Here is a 20,327-nt window from a genome sequence, read left to right as displayed (position 1 = left end):
TAGCCAAAAAATTTCCAGTGAAGTTGATGGGCGTAGAAGTCTGTTTACTATAAATTAAAATTTTAAATGAGACGCTAACTACGTTAGTTAATTTAAGCCATATAGTAAACAGCTTCGCTATAAAATGAAGGAAAAAGATAAAACAGGAGCTAAAGAGAGACACTATGTCAGAAGAAGGATCTATATTTAATGGGACATACTAGAATATACACACAGGCTGTGTGAGAGTGAGTAGAAAGGCAAACGTTTTAATTATAGGTTAAAAGACCCAATTTTCTCTGTGAAGGAGGAGGAGAAACTATCTGTAGAGAAAAGTTATTGCTGGTAGAGTAGATTTTTGTGAGGGGAATAATAAAGAATTGAAATAGCTGCTACGATGAGCAGCACAGGTGATGACCAACGGACACAGCAGTATTGCCGAGCTGCATTGGAGCCCAGCTGCCACTGGGTTCCTAGAAAGTGTGATGACAGCAATCTGCTCAAATGCATGATTTAATCTAACAGTTTGCAGGAGTCAGAATGTGGAACGAAAAAGATGGATAGCTGGAATGGTTTTGAGTTGAGAGACTGGGAGTTTGGTCAGAAAAATGAGACAAAACTTATAGTTCCTGTGCACCTTTAATGCCATGGAGGCTGAGAGCATTGGAGTGAGTATTATTACTCTATAAAGGAGTCAAGGTGTACCAGCCAGCTCAGATAATGTATGGTCTGATGAATGTAGGGCATTGGGTAATCCTGGGTCTCTTAATTGCTAATGGATTGAGTTTATCATGATTTGGTTGGCAGGGTTCTACTGCAAACATTAACAGGGGAATATTTTTCAGACTTGCTTTCTTGTACTTATCTTTCTTTAATTTCATATGACTTTTTGAATAGTCAGAGTCATGACAAAATTTAGTCACACACAGAAAAAATGAGTGGTTGTTGAATACAGAGAATGAAGTATCTTAGATGTGCTGGTGAGTTTGCCTGTGACCTGTGCAAACAACAGGGCTCCCAGAAAGAGAGTAGACCCCAAGACTCTGCATTTTGACAGTTCCCAGAGGTGTGATCCTTCTGTGATTATCTTTGCAACTATTGGGTTTTGTGTGAACTATGAGCAAACATATGTGTGAAGACTGAAAGTTAATATTTTTCTCTATGATTAGAGAAAACAAGATAGTATCCTTAAAAATACGTAAATATACATTTTCTCATTAGTATGATATAATAATTCACATAAATTGCCGTCTCATGCTTTCCAATTACATTAGAAATCAGACAAGACCTTTTTTTCCCTATCATCAAGAAAATTACTTTTAATCATTGCTATCACAGCATCTCTGAGGCTGTCTGGCTCCTTCTAATCACATCATCAGTCTAATCACATAATAATGACAAGTAGTTACATAGTAGGCTATAATAAGCTAGAAAGTCAACAACTGTAAAACAGGTCCCAGATATACTACAGGATAAATTATGACCTCAAAGTATGAGAGCATCTCCTATAGTATTTTATACATAATGATTAGTGTTAGAGAGCAATTCTTCTGTGTGTATTTATGGACTCCTTTGCAATTCTATTCAGTGGTATAACTAATAATACACCCCTTGGGTTTTAAAAATTAGCTACATCCTGTGAATACAATTAATAAATGCTGTACAAGCAAGTGGAGGAAAAGGAAAATATCACATACACTTTACCATATTTAAATCATTATTTGTACCAAATTTCCACAAATAGCTAGCATGTGTCTTGGAAAGTACCCCTAAAAGTAAGTACTTCTTAAGAGAATTGAATAATATTGGTGACATTTATTGAACTCAGGCTGTACCTTGCTTGCCCTGTTCTAAGTACTGTTTATCTGTTGTCTCATTTAATCCCTTTCTTAGCCCTACCAGAGAATTATTATTGTTGTCACTATTTTAAAGGAAAGTAAAAAGTAAACTAAAAGAAAGAGAGGTCAACTCTCGCGCTAGAGATTATATTCTTTGCCACCACCTCAGCACACTTCCCTATGCAAGATTTTATATATCATTATTTGTTATAATAAGGTAACAAATTAAAATTAATTTATTGTGAATTCTACAATAAATTATAAGTTATACAATAACATACTATACAATGACTTACAATAAGGTCAAGTTGTTACACTGTATGATTTCTAAGAATAATCAGTTTTATTGGTGCATTCAGTGGAATTTATTATTTTTGCTTTTCTACATTGTGTTACTTCACTGAGCTTCTTTACTATCTAGAGGCATGCTGTTTCAGAAATGCACTGATACAGGCTGCAAAAATCTTCTGGTTAAACTTTTTAATGACTGTGTATCGATATCATCAATTGAGTGGTAACTGGAGCCGGATACATCTCTTAGTACAGAAAAAGAGTCTATACCAAAACTTGTCTGTGTTAAATATTAAAATAATGACTGTTCACACATTCTAACATTGACCATAAAAATAATGTGGTATTATGTTTGGTTCTGATTTTATTTAATTGGATCCATCTTATCTTTGATGTTTTACTAAATTTTAAGGTACATCAATGTAATAAAGGGCACACATTATTTTCTAAGCATCATTGAACACAGTCATTGGATTTTTAAAAACATATTTGTAAGAAAGTGTGTGTTTTGATTTATTTTTATTAAACCTCTGCACACCATACCTAAATTACTCTCCCGAGGAGCACATGTCAAATTTAGACTTTAAAGCAGTTTTGCAAGTACAAATTAAATGTCATCTCATACAGACTAAAGTCATTTCTATGAACATTCTCCACAGGCGACAATAAAGTTTATCTAAAATGGAACAAAGTAACTGATTAGACCTCAGAAATTAGGACTGGCCCATTATTGGGAAACATCAAATGGTTTCTCTATCAAATATTGTGAACTAAATCTGAATCCTTTCCTGATCCAATCCAATTTGTCTTCCCCTATCACAGGTCCCCAGTAGAAGACTCTTAGCAGAATTCCCTAATACAGCTGGTCTCTGCATTTATTCCAAGAGAAAAGAAATGTTTCAAAAGGAAACGTGGCCAGGCTTGGTGGCTCATGTCTGTAATCACAGCACTTTGGGAGGCCGAGGCGGGCTGATCACAAAGAGATTGAGACCATCCTGGCCAACATGGTGAAACCCCATCTCTACTAAAAACACAAAAATTAGCTGGGTGCGGTGGCACACACTTGTAGTTCCAGCTACTCTGGAGGCCGAGGCAGAGGAATCGCTTGGACCTGAGAGGCAGAGGTTGCAGTGAGCTGAGATTGCACACTGTACTCCAGCCTGGCAACAGAGCGAGACTCCGTCTCAAAATAAAATAAAATAAAATAAAATAAAATAAAATAAAATAAAATAAAATAATAAGGAAACTCTTCTAAGACCATTTCAACAGACATTTGAATATGTTCTCATTTGCTCTGGAAGTTCTGCTTGACAAAAAGCGAAGTCATCCTTCAACTCCCTGTGATTAGTAGTTCATCAATCCAAAGACTTACTTTTAGTTTAGTTTTCCTTAACACAAATGACTTTTACTGATTCTCCACCGGGCTGTAGTTTTAACATCTCTTCTGCCTCAACCTATGCTTCCTGAGCTAATGGTTCCCAACAAAAGTCCTCTCTTCTCCTGCTCAGTTGTGTCATTTCGCCTCCTGAATACATCACTAACTTGGTATCTAACTGACCTAAATTCAGATTCCAGATCTGTCACTATTACATGTATCATTTGGGGCAAAATACTTAACTTCCATGAACCACAATATCCACATCCAAATGTAGTACTTACTTCAGAAGGACGATTTTGAGAATTAGAATAGATATTGTGAGTGAAAGTTATTTGTTGACACATTATAAGGACATGTGATTGGATAGGTTATAAGATAATTCCAAACTTGAGAAGACAAAGGTGCAAAGTTGTGGAGAAATGTTACATTGAAACAAAAAGAAAACAAATGATAGAATAAAAGTGAAAAACAACTGGGGTATACCATAGGCTGTCACTAATCATTGTATTCTTTAAAATAGAGTGTTATTGTTTGCTTTCATACACAGGATGACAATTAAAAATAATAACATTATATGAGCTTTGGGAAACTAAAATTGATATGTATTTCACCTTCAAGTCAGTGAGAATTTATTTTTAACAGCGGTCTGTGATTAACAGAAATAAAATTGTAGGCATACCTCAAGCAAAAGCATTAAAAATGTAATAGCTATAATTCTCATGATAATAAATGGAGCCTTGCATGTATGGGCAATAAATGGGCAATAAATACTACTTGTTAAGAAATTACTCTTTGTCAGATATTCTTCTAAATGTTTTACATGCATCACGTTATTTAATCATTACACTAACTTTATGATGTTAGTAATGCCATTAGTACCATTTTACTGGTGACAAAACTTAAGCTCAGTAAATATGCATAACTTGTCCAAAGTTGCAAGGTAAATGATCAGCAAAGTCAGGATTGAAACCTCACTTTCTAAATTGCAAAATGTGAGTCATCAGTCACTAGGAGAGCTCCCTCCCTCTGCCCCTTCTGGCCAGTGCTGTGCGACAGCTGACTCCAGTGGCTTATAAGATGCAATTGTCAAATTGTCAGGAATTTTATGAGGTGACTGTTAAACACAGTCTAAAACCAGCCACAGCGGGAATATTTACATAGCAGAAATTGGCACATGTTATAAATCAGAGCCGACTATTCCCTGTCACCAGAGCCAGTTGATAAACATGAACCAGCATCCAAATGAATTAAGGTTTCTTGCATCCCAAAGTACATTAGCATCCTTTGTAGGATTACCTTAAGCCTACTCGTGTCTTGGCAAGTATGTTTTTGTTAATCACTCTTCAGCCAATTCTTAATGTGTCACTTTTTTTCCTGCTTAAGTCTTATTTAACCAATATTTGGACTAACAGCAGCTTATTCTAGATTTCAATACTTAAGTCATACTTTGAAAAAACTGAGCTATGAATGACATTTTGAAGTCATCCGAATCTATAATATTAATCACTAATATATTAATGCCTTCCTTCTGCCTCTGGCTTTCTTTAAAGGAGAATTCCTAGAGGATACTACTTTTTTTAGAAGTTGAGTTACTACCTTCCAGTAAGTTGTTTCTAATAGCTTGATCTTAATTGAAAAATTTGGAGTGTCCATTGGGCTTGATGACTATTCTCTGTAATAACCTAGAATGCTGTTAATTTCTAAGTCTGTTCATTGTCAGCTCATCTCTCATTTATACATCTGCACGTTTATCACCTCTAGCATGAGTGAGAAGTCATCATCATGGTTGATGGGTAGTTTATTAAGGCTGCAAGTGTTCTTCTATTACTGTTCTATCATCAATTTCCACTAGCTAAATTTATATATTATTCAATTTTCTCTATCCAACTTATGCAGTGAACAGTATCCAACTTTTAAATGCATACTTTATGGTCCACAGTATATTAACATGAATTAATCAACCACTGAGAGACAAAAAAAGAGACAGACATAAATAAATTAAATTACAAATTTATAATTAATAGATTGATATTCTATTCCATTAAAATTAATCTTTATATCTGAAGAAAAGTACAGAACAACTTTAGCACATACTGTCATAAACAAATGGCAAGAGTAATACAATCAATTTTTAATGACCTAACTGCCTTTCCTCTCATTCTCCCCATACCTTTTTTGAGATGAACTGGCTTTAGGTATCATGTGCAATTGAAATTCTTCCTTGGCAACTGCAGAAGAATGAATTTTTACAGTAAACTTTCATAGAGCTTTTAGCCACGAATATAGGAACAATCTAGGATGAGAGGCTTGTGAGAAGAGGCATAGTAAGGTTTTGTTTTCAAATAAGTTTCAGGAAAACAGTAAATAAATACTTTGCACAAACACTATGTCCCAAGGCTAACATTAGCCTATCTTAGTAATTAAATTACTATTGAATGAAGTTCTGAAAACTAAACCTCATTCACAGAAAGCAAACCTGAACCACTACTTTTCAAGAGCGTTACTCTCAGAACTTACCTAAAAAGGCTCAAAACAGTGTGTTACTTAAACTCCTGTTTAATTTCTTGCAATTTCAATTTTGAGGAAAATGGCTAGAATATTGTTTAGCTTTGCCTTTTTATTCCCATTCTAAAAATGCTGATCTTACTCTTAGGGGCAAAAAAGAAATGATCAGAATTTTAATTGATACCAATGCTATCTGCACACATGTCCTTCGAGCTGCTATTGAAAGCTAGAAGCTAATTTTAAATGCTTTTTAAATTCCCTCAGAAGCAAAAGAGAAAATTAAAAGAAGCAAACCATAAAATATAAATAGAGATAACACCTAGCACTGTAGTCAGGTTTCCATTAGGAAAGTTGTTTATTTTGAATTATGCCATCTTAATGTTTGATAATCTCTATAGAAATAGGCCATTTTTTAATGATGAAAATTTAATATAAAGTTTATCCTTGGGAATTTTGTTCCAAATAGAAGTGATGACTTTCACTGACTGAAAATATTTATACCTTATTTATAGAAAGAGCTGTAATGCTTGACTATTCTAATATTCTAAAGAAAAATACTTTATTGCAATATGAATAAAGTTATTTTTATGCCATATGAATAGTAAATGCATTAACTTTTCTCTTATGTACAAGAAATGTATGATCCCTAGATAGTTTTATTTACTCAAAACCATGTACCCAAAACCAATTCAAAGTGACCTCTGATTTTTCTCTAAGTTTAACTTAAATTTAGAATTACAAGTAGAATGATAATTTTATCTAAAATTACATTACCTAGGGATTAGACTCATCAGATATATACGATGATGTATAAATTATTTAGTCTCATATAAATCACATGAACGACTTAAGTCTTAATATTTAAGATACATCCACAATTGTGACTTTATTTATATAATACATGTTATATAAATTAATTATATTGAAAATACAATTTAAACTCATGTATCAAAATATTTAGTATAACAAACTACTCCTACAATTATGGTATTTTAAAATTATTAGTATCAATTTGACTGAGAAACATGTACTAAAAACTTATAGTATAATTATATATAAGAATTAGCAATTTTTTCAGTTACTTAGTCTTAACGTTGCAACATTCATGATCTTTAAACACATCAGAGAAAACCTTGTCATGGCTGAAAAAAATATATCACAAACTGACCATTTCTTGTCTAAGGACACTCACTTTCCATTCCTCACCAATTCACATCCTCTAGTTCATGAAGATCCCCAGACTTACCATTTTTGTACCTTTCCATAATGTCTAGCCTCTGCCTGAAATAACTGCATTCATTGTTTTATAAATCACATCCATTCTTCCATTCTAGAAATGTTAATTTTCTAATTAATTTACAGCTTGATCCAAAGTTACAAGAATCCTCTTCTGGCCACATCTATGTCTTTGTGAGAACTTTGTAAGACCATATTTCATGTTGGTGAGTCTTTCTATCTCTTCCATTGACTCAATAAGCCCCTGCAGTATATAAAACAAGGCTAGCTATTGTGTAAGTGACCTTAAGCTGTAAGCTGCCCTTAATATTCCAGTTGGTATTTAATCATTACTCTGTCAAAGTTCTATTGAGAAAAAATTCGTATTTTTATATCTAACATCCAAAGTCATTTAGGTTTACTATCTTATCATGATGATATGTAGAGTGTTGTTACTAAATAGAATTTCCAGTGAATATTAAGATAAAGACACTGAAATGTATTTATTCAAATATCTATTCAGCACATACTATATATGCGGTACTGTGCCTTGGGAGTATTGGTGATTTCTTAACCTCACGGTAGCATGTATGATTAAAAAGAAAGAAAGATTACCAAAAAAAAGCAAATAAATATATCACATAAGATATTAGACATTGGTAAATACTATACGAATTATGAGAACAGCAAAGCAGAGTCAGGTGTTTAAAAAATATGGTGTGGGATTCTTGGAGGTGGTGTTAAAATTCTAAATCTTGTGGACATGCTAGGATGTATTGCCAACTTGATTCTTTCTGGGAAAAGGCATTCATATGAGATGAAACAGCCAGGTCCAAGGGCCTCAAGTGAGAACATGTTTGGAGTATCCAAAGAATAGTAGCGAGGCCAGTTGTGGCTGGACCAGAGAGAGCAGGTGTGAGAGTCAAGATGAGGTGGGAGATGGTGTTGGGGGCACCCTGAGAGCTTCATGAGCCATGCAAGACCCTGAATGAAACAGGCAGACACAAGAGAGTGTGAAGAGTTAGTGTGTATATTTGCAGAACCACTCTGGTGGTCATGCTGAGAAGAAACTGACGGGAGCAAGACAAAAGTCAAGGTTGGATGTTAGGAGTCTACTACAGTGACGCAGGCAAAGACAAGGCTACTCAGACACTGTGGGCTGCAGGGAAGGCTGGTTTCTGAGAGTGGTTGGTTTCCAGGGTATTATGACACATTGCTGACAGATTATGCAGACAAATTTAACGTACAGTATGACAGAGAAACAGGCATCAAGGACGACCACAAGGAAGCTCACCTGAGCTATTGGAAGGATGGAATTGCCTTAAATCAAGAAAAATCATTTTTAAAAAGTGATGTAAATTGTTGCATAGCAGTAACAGGTAGCGAGGAAGTAATAAAAGACACCTTTGCATTGGACTGTTTCCTTGAAAATTTTAAATGTGAAATATAACTGACCTGCATTTATAAAGAATCATTTAAATGTGTTCATTGTTAAAACATATAATAGAAAATAATATGTGAAGCAATGAAGACATTCAAAAGCAGCAACTCCTAAAACTTCCACCCTCTGAAAACAATGATATAGTATATATTTTAAGGCTTCCAAAATATTTTGCAGAAATCTTATTAAATTTCAAATGCCATCAATAAAATTATTATTTTACCCCTTCAATCATTAAACAATGTGAGTATTTTCACATGATTACTTGACTCAGGAGCTTGCAAAATCAGTGAGTTGGATACTATATACAAAGGTGTTCACTATAAATGAGTATAGTTTATTAAAATAGCTCCAAGAAGACCATGTCTACGTAAAAATTATTGGCTGTGATTTTTTTGACTAAAAGTTGCTCATTAAAACTCTTGAAATGTAAAATTCTAATCTAGAAATATTTTAATTTAGAAATGACAAAACACTCAAAGAAATATAAACCAACACAACTACTCTGAAAGTTAGTCAATAAGAGCTCTCACATGTCCTAATTTACTTCCAAGGGTATGATTTAATTCAGAGAAGTTCAAAGGTTTTATGTAAATCTGCTTTCAGCAACAATTTAAATGTATATCAAAAATTCCAAAGCAAATTAAAAGCCTTGTTTACAAAATTAATGCAGATCCACATGAAGTGATTTCTAACCATGGGCAATGGGGTATCTCAAAAATTTAAAATTCCCAAGTGCTGTTACAAGATTTCATGTTTTATTCTGTGAACGTCAATCTTGCATATGATTATACCAATATAAATATCTAAGTTAGAGTAATATACATTTATACAAAGAAATTTACAGATGCAATATATGTATGCGTACTAGCTTCTGTGTATGGGTGTGTACACATACACATATTGAACTAGCTAGTGAAAGCCCTCTATTTTTAGAATCACTAATACATTTTTCTAAATATATATAATCTTTAGACATCTCAATTCTAGTTTTCTCTTTTAAATGCCTTAAACATTTTAAAGCAGTTTCTAGGAAAAAACTTTGCATATCACTACATTTTTATGTAAAGTGATTTCTATGTGAAGTCTTTTATATCATAAATTTACTCTTTCCAAACCTACTTAGAGTTGTCTCCCTGTTGAATCTGCTGGATCATTCCCAATCCTGATCACTAGCAGGATTTTTAATTTTACATACGTCATTATGTAGTACAGATAGTGAATACTTTGATACCAAGTGGTATAAAATCATTTTTCATCGTCTTAAATTAGAGAATCTGTTTTGTGTACTACCATGTCTTTTCATTACGGTATTCTCTTTAATACTTACTTTTCTGGAATCTGCATAAATATGTGTGTATATATATGGATATGTGTGTATATGTATACTATTTTACTTTGTCATTGTTTTGTGTAAGCTCTCTGCAAATCTTCATATGTATTGCAAACTTTTCTAGTTTATTATCATTTAACTTACATTTTTTAGTCTGTAATTTGTCTACATATATTTGTTCTACATATATTTGTCTACATATACATATATACATATATGTCTACATATACATACATACATATACACGTGTGTTTGTACAGAGAACAAAAAGTATATGTAGATTTAGGTTATTTAAAATATTTTGTATGCATTTATTGATTTTCTTCTGAGTGTGGCTTTTAATACATTCCTTATGGTTTTAGAATTTCAAACAAGTCTAAATTTATAAACCAATTACGTCACAATAAAGGGTTTTGAAAAACAGTTTGAAATATTTCACTGTGAAATGTTTACTGAAGGTATTGAAGGGGAGAAGAAACAAAAGCACCAGGTCCATAATGATACTAATTTTTAAAAGATAAATGTTCATTTTTATTTTATATACAGAGTGTGTTGCATGAAGAATTAAATCCAAATCTTAAAATGGCAGTTACATATTTTTAAACTAAAGGGAAATATAACTAGTGAAAGTCTTGCTGGCACAAGAATAAAGGTCAAAATAAGTTTCTTCAGTGTGGCAAAGTAGGACCCTGATGCTGGTCTCAGAAGCTCATCTGCAAATTACATAGTATTTAGTAAGTAATTTAACCTCCAGTGTTCCCATTAATAAAACAAGAGACTTAGGATTGTCATACTGATTTCCAACTAATGTTCTGGAAGACTCCCAAGAACTTACAAAAACACTGGAGAGAATCCATAAAGAACAAACAAACAAAACCCTTTGGATCCAACCATACCTACCACTGGAACCTCATTTTAACCCTTTGATAAATGAGAAAGAAAACCAAACTTAAAAATAAGTGTTAGCTCTCCCCTTTTCACCCAATGTATGCCAGCTGCAAGTAAATATACTGTGTAATGCACTTACGGGTATGCATGTACAAATTGAGAGATACAATTTTTCCATAATCATCCAAAGACTATACTAAAAGGGTTTAAAATTGCACACCTGTGTGATAGAAAAGGCCTTTGATATGCCCGTATGGTGCCTCATGCCTGAAATCCCAGCACTTAGGGATGCAGAGTTGGGCGGATCAACTGAGGTCAGGAATTCAAGACTGGCCTGGCCAACATGGCAAAACCCTGTCTCTACAAAAATACAAAAATTAGCCAGGTGTGGTGGCAGGTGCCTGTAATCCCAGCTACTTGGGAGGCTGAGGCAGGAGAATCGTTTGAACCCGGGAGTTGGAGGTTGCAGTGAGCTGAGATCAAACCATTGCACTCCAGCTTGGGTGACAGAGCAAAACTCCATCTCAAAAAATGAAAAGAAAAGGCATTTGATATTGATGTAATTTCTTATATAAAGGAACAAATTGGCTTTGCTAAATTCATTGACTTTTAACTCTATCTCCAGGTTTCTATCCTTTCATGGCTGTCTTGATTAAGATGTGGGACGGAATTAAGTTTATTCAAGTTGGATTAATGAAACGTTGATTTGAATAGAGTGCTATTTCACAATATTATTTCCTTGCTTTGCCTTCCCTTTTAAAAAATTCTTTCCCCTTACTCCTTGTGTTTAATACATGATTATTTTACAGACAGTGCTCACATACAGTGTTTCAGAATCACACATGTAGCCATTTTATATCAGTTGCAATATTTTGAAATTATGGTTTCATTATCTCTTGGACTGTTATTTTCAGAGAGGAAAAAATATATGTATCAACACCATTATAAGCTTTGGAGGCTTTCAAACACTATTGAGATTGAAGTGCTATGCTTGCAAAAAAAAAAAAAAAAAATTGATTCTAACCAACAGCGTGCTTTGAATTTTCCTTTCTACTGAGTTTTTATTTTTTATTCTCACATGGTGTTCTGAAGCAGTTACAATGAATCATGGTGCTGAATTCGGCTTTGCAAATAAATTAAAAGAAATTTTCAGGCACTTCACTTCATCTAGAAATATCACCCAAGGAAAAAAAAAAATAAACCTTTGCTAGCTACTGTTTCACAAAGAGTAAAAAGAACTGAATCAGTATTACTGTTTTCATTTGACAAGCACAAAAATTGTACCATCTCTGAGACAGGAACTATTTGTAAATTTCTTTGAGCATAGTTATCTTTGTATTCATTATTTACTAAGACCCAAAATCTTCCTCAGTAATATTGTATTAAATACCATTGTGCTTGAACATACACTATGTGCCTTGTTTAAACACTTACACTTGAGACATTGATGATGTTGGTTAAATATTTGCTGTGGGAAATGGAGTGGCCTGAGGGATTGACATTCAAAGTTAGTAGAAACTGATACATAAAGTCAAGACCTACTGTCACCTTTGGATGAAATGAAACGTGTTGATCCTGTAAATATTCTCCAGTCAGTTTTATAGATCACATGAACAGTACCCCAAATGATGATTTCCAATGTCTCCATCCATAGGTGGTGGTTCACAAATCGTTGCCTACACGCTGCTTCAAATTCTAAATGTTATGAATCAACTTATAACTAAGAAAAGTTTTCAACAGGTGGTCTCCTTCTGACAGCGTATTCTACAATAATTGTGAAAAATATCAAGCTGGCTTCTCCAGACACTTGTATCTTCTGTGTTGTCACTATGCAGCATATTGCTTATCCACAAATTTCCTAGAAGCCACTTGAACTTTGTTTTTCCAATCAAGGATGATGAGAAGAAAGGAGGGTAGAAGTTACCTAAGACTGTTTAGTGCCTTGGTTTCAGCTCTGGGCAAGTTTACGTGATGGTAGGTAAACCATGACCTATGTGAGGTTCAGGGATTATTTATCCATTATGCTAGCTATATTTTTGATTACCATGGATAGTAACAAACTATATTTTATTCTGTTTCGAGATAATGAAAAACCTTTTAAATGTGAGTTAGCATGGATTCTGACCACATCCTACCTATTTATTCAGATCTCTGCTGTTTAGACTTCCCAGTACATTCTTTATCTATATATAATTAACACATTGTGAATATTCAGTGATAATATCAATGTAAGTCAATTTAAAGGAACTTTCTATACCTTTTGCTGAACACTTCCACTATTTTCTTTTTTATTTATTGATAATTTATTTTATTTTATTATTTTTCCATAAGTTATTGGGGTACAGGTAGTATTTGGTTACACAGTTCTTTAGTGGTGATTTGTGAGATTCTGGTGCACCGATCACTGAAGCAGTATACACTGCACCATATTTGTAGCCTTTTATTCCTCACCCCCTTCCCACTCTTCCCCCCAAGTTCCTAAAGTCCATTATATCATTTTTACGCTTTTGTGTTCTCATAGCTTAGCTCCCACATATTAGTGAGAACATATGATGTTGGGTTTTCCATTCCTGAGTTACTTCACTTAGAATAATAGTCTCCAATCTTATCCAGGTCACTGCAAATACTGTTAACTCATTCCCTTTTATGGCTGCATAGCATTCCATCACATATATGTATATATTATTATATATTATATGATATTATACATTATATATTTTATAGTATACATATACATATATTATATATGTATATATTATATATGCATATATTATATGTATGTATTATATTATTGTGTATGTATATATTATATTATTATATATTATATGTTATGTATTATGTATGTATATATTATATATACATATACTCAACTGTTTATCCACTTGTTGATTGATGGGCATTTGGGTTGGTTCCATGATTTTGCAATCGTGAATTGTGCTGCTATAAACATGCACGTGAAACTATCTTTTTCTAATAATGACTTCTTTTTCTCTAGCACTACTGGGTAGTGGGATTGCTGGATCAAATGGTAGTTCTACTTTTAGTTTAGTTTTGTTTTGTTTTTGAGACAGAGTCTCTGTCTGTCTCCCAGGCTGGAGTGCAGTGGTATGATCTCAGCTCACTGCAATCTCCACCTCCTGGGTTTAAGCAATTCTCTTGTCTCAGCCTCCTGAGTAGCTGGGACTACAGGCGTCTGCCACCATGCCCAGCTAATTTTCATACAAAAGTTTCATACAAAAGTAGAGATGGAGTTTCACCACATTGGTCATGCTGGTCTTGAACTTCTGACCTTAGGTGATGCACCCGCCTCGGCCTCCCAAAGTGCTGGGATTACAGGCATGAGCCACCATGTGTCTGGCCCTACTTTTAGCTCTTTAAGGAATCTCCACACTGTTTTCCATAGTGGCTTTACTAGTTTACATTCCTACCAACAGTGTAGATGTGTTCGCTGTTCATTGCATCCACGCCAGCATCTACTGTTTTTTTATTTTATTATTACAGCCATTCTTGCAGGTTTTGATTTACACTTCCCTGACTGTTAGTGATGTTGAGCATTTTTTCATATGTTTGCTGGCCATTTGAGAACTGTCTATTCATGTCCTTAGCCCAATTTTTGATGAGATTGTTTCGTTCTTACCGATTTGAGTTCATTGCAGATTCTGGTTATCAGTCCTTTGTCAGATGTACAGATTGTGAAGATTTTCCTCCACTCTGTGGGTTGTCTGTTTACTTTGCTGAGTGTTTCTTTTGCTGTGCAAAAGCGCTTTAGTTTAATTAGGTCCCAGCTATTTATCTTTGTTTTTATTGCATTTGTTTTCGGGTTCTTCATCATGAAATGCTTGCCTAAGCCAATGTCTATAAAGATTTTTCCAATGTTTTCTTCTAGAATTTTTATAGTTTCAGGTCTTAAGTTTAAGTCCTTAATCCATTTTGAGTTGATTTTTGTGTAAGGTGAGAGATGAGGATCCAGTTTTATTCTCCTACATGTGGCTAGCCAATTATCCCAGCACCATTTGTTGAAAAGGGTGTCCTTTTCCCACTTTATATTTTTGTTTGCTTTGTTGAAGATCAGTTGGCTGTAAGTATCTGGGTTCATTTCTGGATTCTCTTTCTGTTCCATTGGTCTATATGCCTATTTTTAGACCAGTACCACGCTGTTTTGGTGACCATGGCCTTATTGTATAGTTTGATATCAGGTAGTGTGATGGCTCTAGATTTGCTCTTTTTGCTTAGTTTGCTTTGGCCATGCCGGGTCTTTTTTGGTTCCATATGAATTTTAGAATTGTTTTTTCTAATTCTGTGAAAAATGATGGAAGTATTCTGATGAAGACTGCATTGAATTTGTAGGCTGCTTTTGGCAGTATTTTCACAATATTTCACAGTATTTGGTTATTTTCACAATATTGATTCTACCCATCCATGAGCATGGGATGCATTTCAATTTGTTTGTATCATCTATTATTTCTTTCAGCAGTGTTTTGTAGTTTTCCTTGTAGAGGTCCTTCAACTCCTTTGTTAGGTATATTCAAGATTTTTTTTTTTTGGTAGCTATTGTAAAAGGGGTTGAGTTCTTAATTTGATCCTCTGCTTGCTTGTTGGTGGTGTATAGAAGAGCTACTGAGTGTGTACATCAATCTTGTATCCGGAAGCTTTGTTGAGTTCTTTTATCAGTTCTAGGAGCTTTCTGGAGGAGTCCTTCGGGTTTTCAAGGTAAAGGATCATATCATCAGCAAACAGTGACAGTTTGACTTCCTCTTTACCGATTTGGATGCCCTTCATTTCTTTCTCTTGTCTGATTGCTCAGGCTATGACTTCCAGTACTATGTTGAAGAGGAGTGGTGAGAGTGGGCATCCTTGTCTTGTTCCAGTTCTAAGAGGGAATGCTTTCGACTTTTCCCCATTGAGTAATATGTTGGCTTTGGGTTTGTCATAGATGGCTTTTGTCACATTACGGTACGTCCCTTGTATCCCTATTTTGCTGAGAGTTTTAATCATAAAGGGATGCTGGATTTTGTCTAGTGCTTTTTCTGCATCTATCGAGATGATCATGTGATTGCTTTTAATTCTGTTCATATGGTGTGTCACATTTATTGCTTTGTGTATGTTAAACCATCCTTGCATCGCTGGTATGAAACCTACTTGACCATGGTGGATTATCTTTTTGATACGTTGTTGGATTTGGCTCACTAGTATTTTGTTAAGGATTTTAGCATCTATGTTCATCAAAAATGTCAGTATGTAGTTTTCTTTTTTGGTTATGTCCTTTCCTGGTTTTGGTATTAGGGTGATGCTGGATTCATAGAACGAATTAGGGAGGGTTCCTTCTTTATCTATCTTGTGGAATAGTGTCAAAAGGATTGATACCAATTGTTTGAATGTCTGGTAGAATTCTGCTGTGAATCATCTGGTCCTGGACTTTTTTTGTTGGTAATTTTTAAATTACCATTTCAATTTCGCTGCTTGTTACTGGTCTCTTCAGGGTATCTAATTCTTTTCGATTTAAGCTAGGAGGGTTGTATTTTTTCAGGCATTTATCCATCTCTTCTAGGTTTTCCAGCTTATGTGCATACAGGTGTTAACAGTAGCCTTGAATGATCTTTTGTATTTCTGTGGTGTCAGTTGTAGTATCTCCTGTTCCGTTCCTTAGTGAGTTTATTTGGATTTTCTCTCTTCTTTTATTGGTTAATCTTGCTAATGGTCTATCAATTTTATTTATCTTTTCAAAGAACCAGATTTTTGTTTCATTCATCTTTTGTACTTTTTGTTTGTTTATTTCAATTTCATTTAGTTCTGTTCTGCTCTTGGTTATTTCCTTTCTTCTGCTGAGTTTGGGTTTGGGTGGTTCTTGTTTCTCCAGTTCCTTCAGGTGTGACCTTAGATTGTCTGTTTGTGCTCTTTCAGACTTTTCGATGTAGGCATTTAGAGCTATGAACTTTCCTCTTAGCACTGCCTTTGCTGTATCCCAGTGGTTTTGACAGACTGTGTCATTACTGTCATTCAGTTCAAAGAATTTTTAAATTTCCATCTTGATTTTGTTTTTGACCCAGTGCTCATTAAGGAGCAGGTTATTTAATTTCCATGTTTTTGCACGGTTTTGAAGGTTACTTTGGGAGTTGGCTTCCAGTTTTATTCCACTATGGTCTGAGAGAGTGCTTGATATAATTTCAATTTTCTTAAACTTATTGAGATTCATTGTATGGCCTATCATATGGTCTATCTTGGGAGAAAGTTCCATGCACTGCTGAATAGAATGTGTATTCTGTGGTTGTTGAATGAAATGTTCTATATATACCTGTTAAGTCCATTTGTTTCAAGGTATAGTTTAAATCCAATGTTTCTTTGTTGGCTTTCTGTCTTGATGACCTGTCTAGTGCTGTCAGTGGAGTACTGAAGTCCTCCACTATTACTGTGTTGCTGTCTATCTCATTTCTTAGGTCCATTAGTAACTGTTTTATAAATTTGGGAGCTCCAGTGCTAGGATTGTGATATATGTTTAGGATTGTGATATTTTCCTGTTGAACAAGACCTTTTACCGTTATATAATGCCCCTTTGTCTTTTTTTTTTTTTTTTTTTGAGATGAAGTCTAACTCTTGTCCCCCAGGTTGGAGTACAATGGCACGATCTTGGCTCACTGCAACCTCCGCCTTCCAGGTTCAAGCGAATCTCCTGCCTCACCCTCCCGAGTAGCTGGGATTACAGGCACCTGCCACCACGCCCAGCTAATTTTTGTATTTTTAGTAAAGACAGGGTTTCACCATGTTGGCCAGTCTGACTGGTCTCGAACTCCTGACCTCAGGCGATCCGCCCACCTTGCCCTCCCAAAGTGCTGGGATTATAGGCCTGAGCCACCACACCCAGCCCCCTCTTTGTCTCTTTTAACCACTTTTGCTTTAAAGTTTGTTTTGTCTGATAAAAGAATAGCTAACCCTGCTCACTTTTCTTAACTTTGGATAGCCTGATGAAAATGTGCATAGGCGAAGATCTTTTTGCGATGAATTTCCCAGGTGTTCTTTGTGCTTCTTGTATTTCGATGTCTAGGTCTCTTGCAAGGCCAGAGAAGTTTTCCTCTATTATTCCTGCAAAAATGTTTTCCAGGCTTTTAGAAGTCTCTTCTTCCTCAAGAATACTAATTATTCTTAGGTTTGGTCATTTAATATAATCCCAGAATTCTTGGAGGCTTTGTTCATATTTTCTTATTCTTTTTTCTTTGTCTTTGTTGGATTGGGTTAATTCGAAGATCTTGTCTTTGAGATCTGAATTTCTTTCATCTACTTGATCAATTCTATTGCTGAGACTTTCCAGAGCATTTCACATTTCTAAAAGTGTGTCCAAAGTTTCCTGAATGTTTGTTTTTTCTTTAAGCTATCTATTTCCTCGAATATTTCTTGTATTCACTTCTTGTATCATTTTTTTTTTTTTTTTTTTTTCCTTGCATTGGGCTTCACCTTTCTCTGGTTTCTCCTTGGTTAGCTTAATAACTAACCTCCTGAATTCTTTTTCAGGTAAATCAGGGATTTCTTCTTTGTTTGGATCCATTGCTGATGAGCTAGTGTGACTTTTTTGGGGGGTGATGAAGAGCCTTGTTTTGTCCTATTACCAGGGTTGGTTTTCTGGTTCCTTCTCATTTGGGTAGGCTCTGTCAGAGGGAAGGTCTAGAGCTGAAGGCTGTTGTTCAGATTCTTTTGTCCCTTGGGGTGTTCCCTTGATGTAGTATTCTACCCCTTTTCCTACGGATGTGGCTTCCTGTTAGCTGAACTGCAGAGATTGTTGTCTCACTTCTGGGTCTAGCCACCCAGCAAGTCTACCTGGCTATGGAAAGGTACTGGGGGTTGTCTGCACGGAGTCCTGTGATGTGAACCGTCTATGAGTCTCTCACCTAAGGATACCAGTGGCTGTTCTGGTGGAGGTGGTGCAGGGCACACTGGACTCAGTGAGGGTCCTTAGCTTTGGTGGTTTAATGGTCTATTTTTGTGCTGGTTGGCCTCCTACCAGGAGGTGGCACTTTCCAGAAAGCATCAGCTATAGTAGCGTGGAGATGACCTGGCAGTGTGTGGGGCCCTAGAACTCCCAAGATTATATGCCCTTTGTCTTCTGCTACCAGGGTGGATATGAAAGGACCATCAGGTGGGGGCGGGCGAGGCTAGCCATGTCTGAGCTCAGACTCTCCTTGGGTGGATCTTGCTGCAGCTGCTGTAGGAGATGAGGGTGAGAGTCCCAGGTCACTGGATTTGGGTACCTAGGAGGATTATGGCTGCTTCTGCTGAGTCATGCAGGTTGTCAGGGAAGTGGGGGAAAGTCAGCAGTCACAGGCCTCACCTAGCTCCTACTCAAACCGAAGGGCTACTCTCACTCGCACTGTGCCCTCCACAGCAGCCCTGAGTCTGTTTCTAGGTGGAGGGTCAGGTGGGCTTGAAAACTTGCCTGAGACTAACCACCTCCCAGAGTATTTGGGGTGTCTCCTGGGTCCTGCAGGAGCAGTCCACTTCCTTCAGAGGGCCTGTGGGTCTTCTTGGGATTGCTGTTGTTTGTTCTTTCAGTTGATTTGGAGGTAAAATTCACAATGCAAGCCTTGCATGCTGCTTTGTCCAGAGCTGCAATCTAGTCCTGCCTCCCATTCGCTATGATTCCCTCACTTCCACTCTTGCAATAAATACTATTTTTTTTCTATTTTCATTAAGAGACCCAAATTTCAGGTGAAATAAGATAAATGCTATAGGAATTAATTTCCTTTTTACCTGGCAAAAACTCCTACTTCCTTAAATAGATATAGACAGAGACATACACATAGGTATAGACATAGATAGGCATTCATGTACATATATAATTAAGTTGAGCATTTGAGTCATTGTTTTAGCTAAAACTGTTAAGTTCCCATAGCTGAAAGTTACCTTATCTGTGGTAACTTTAATTCCTCTCTCTACTGTCTAAAAAGTCAAGTCTCTACAAAAATTCAGGATGTGTTTCTCTATTTCCCTTCAGGATAAATTAATGACTACACTCTGATTACAGATATACCACTTTCTTCAATTTCTTGGAAGAAGTGGGAATACTAAAGGAAACAGACAACTAAAACTCAATTGTCAAATTAAAGGAAAAATGTGGAACTCTTGACTTGCATAAATAGTATTATTTTTCGTAACAGTAAATTTGAACTCTTTTTTGAAAGCTGCTTTTTAAAAACCTGTCCTTAAATTGTATGCTTTTATATCATTAAACATTTATTTTCTTCAAGTACATCAAGAATGTCATTCATACAAGACCTTATATTATCTTTAATCATAAAACACAACTAGGTTTATTGAATATGAATAAATATTGTAGTTTGATGTATTATAAAATGTGCTCTGCTTTTTTGAAAGAAACTTCTTTTCAGACTAACTTTGGCTTATGAATATTATAACAGTTCTCTTCTGTTCACATTCAGTGAGCTGAGACAACCTTCAATCTAGTATTTGGAG

General features: G+C 35.3%; 1 long non-coding RNA gene across 1 annotated transcript in view; it reads right to left on the bottom strand.

Annotated features, from left to right (window-relative positions):
- LOC119627677 (uncharacterized) overlaps positions 1 to 20,327 on the bottom strand; it is a 153,972-nt gene that overhangs the window by 54,148 nt on the left and 79,497 nt on the right. The gene's annotated exons all lie outside the window — the stretch shown is intronic.

Source organism: Chlorocebus sabaeus, chromosome 5, assembly GCF_047675955.1.
Source record: "Chlorocebus sabaeus isolate Y175 chromosome 5, mChlSab1.0.hap1, whole genome shotgun sequence".
Classification (NCBI taxonomy): Eukaryota; Metazoa; Chordata; class Mammalia; order Primates; family Cercopithecidae; genus Chlorocebus; species Chlorocebus sabaeus.
Note: the sequence above shows the minus strand (reverse complement) of the source record. Positions and strands in the feature narration are given on the sequence as shown.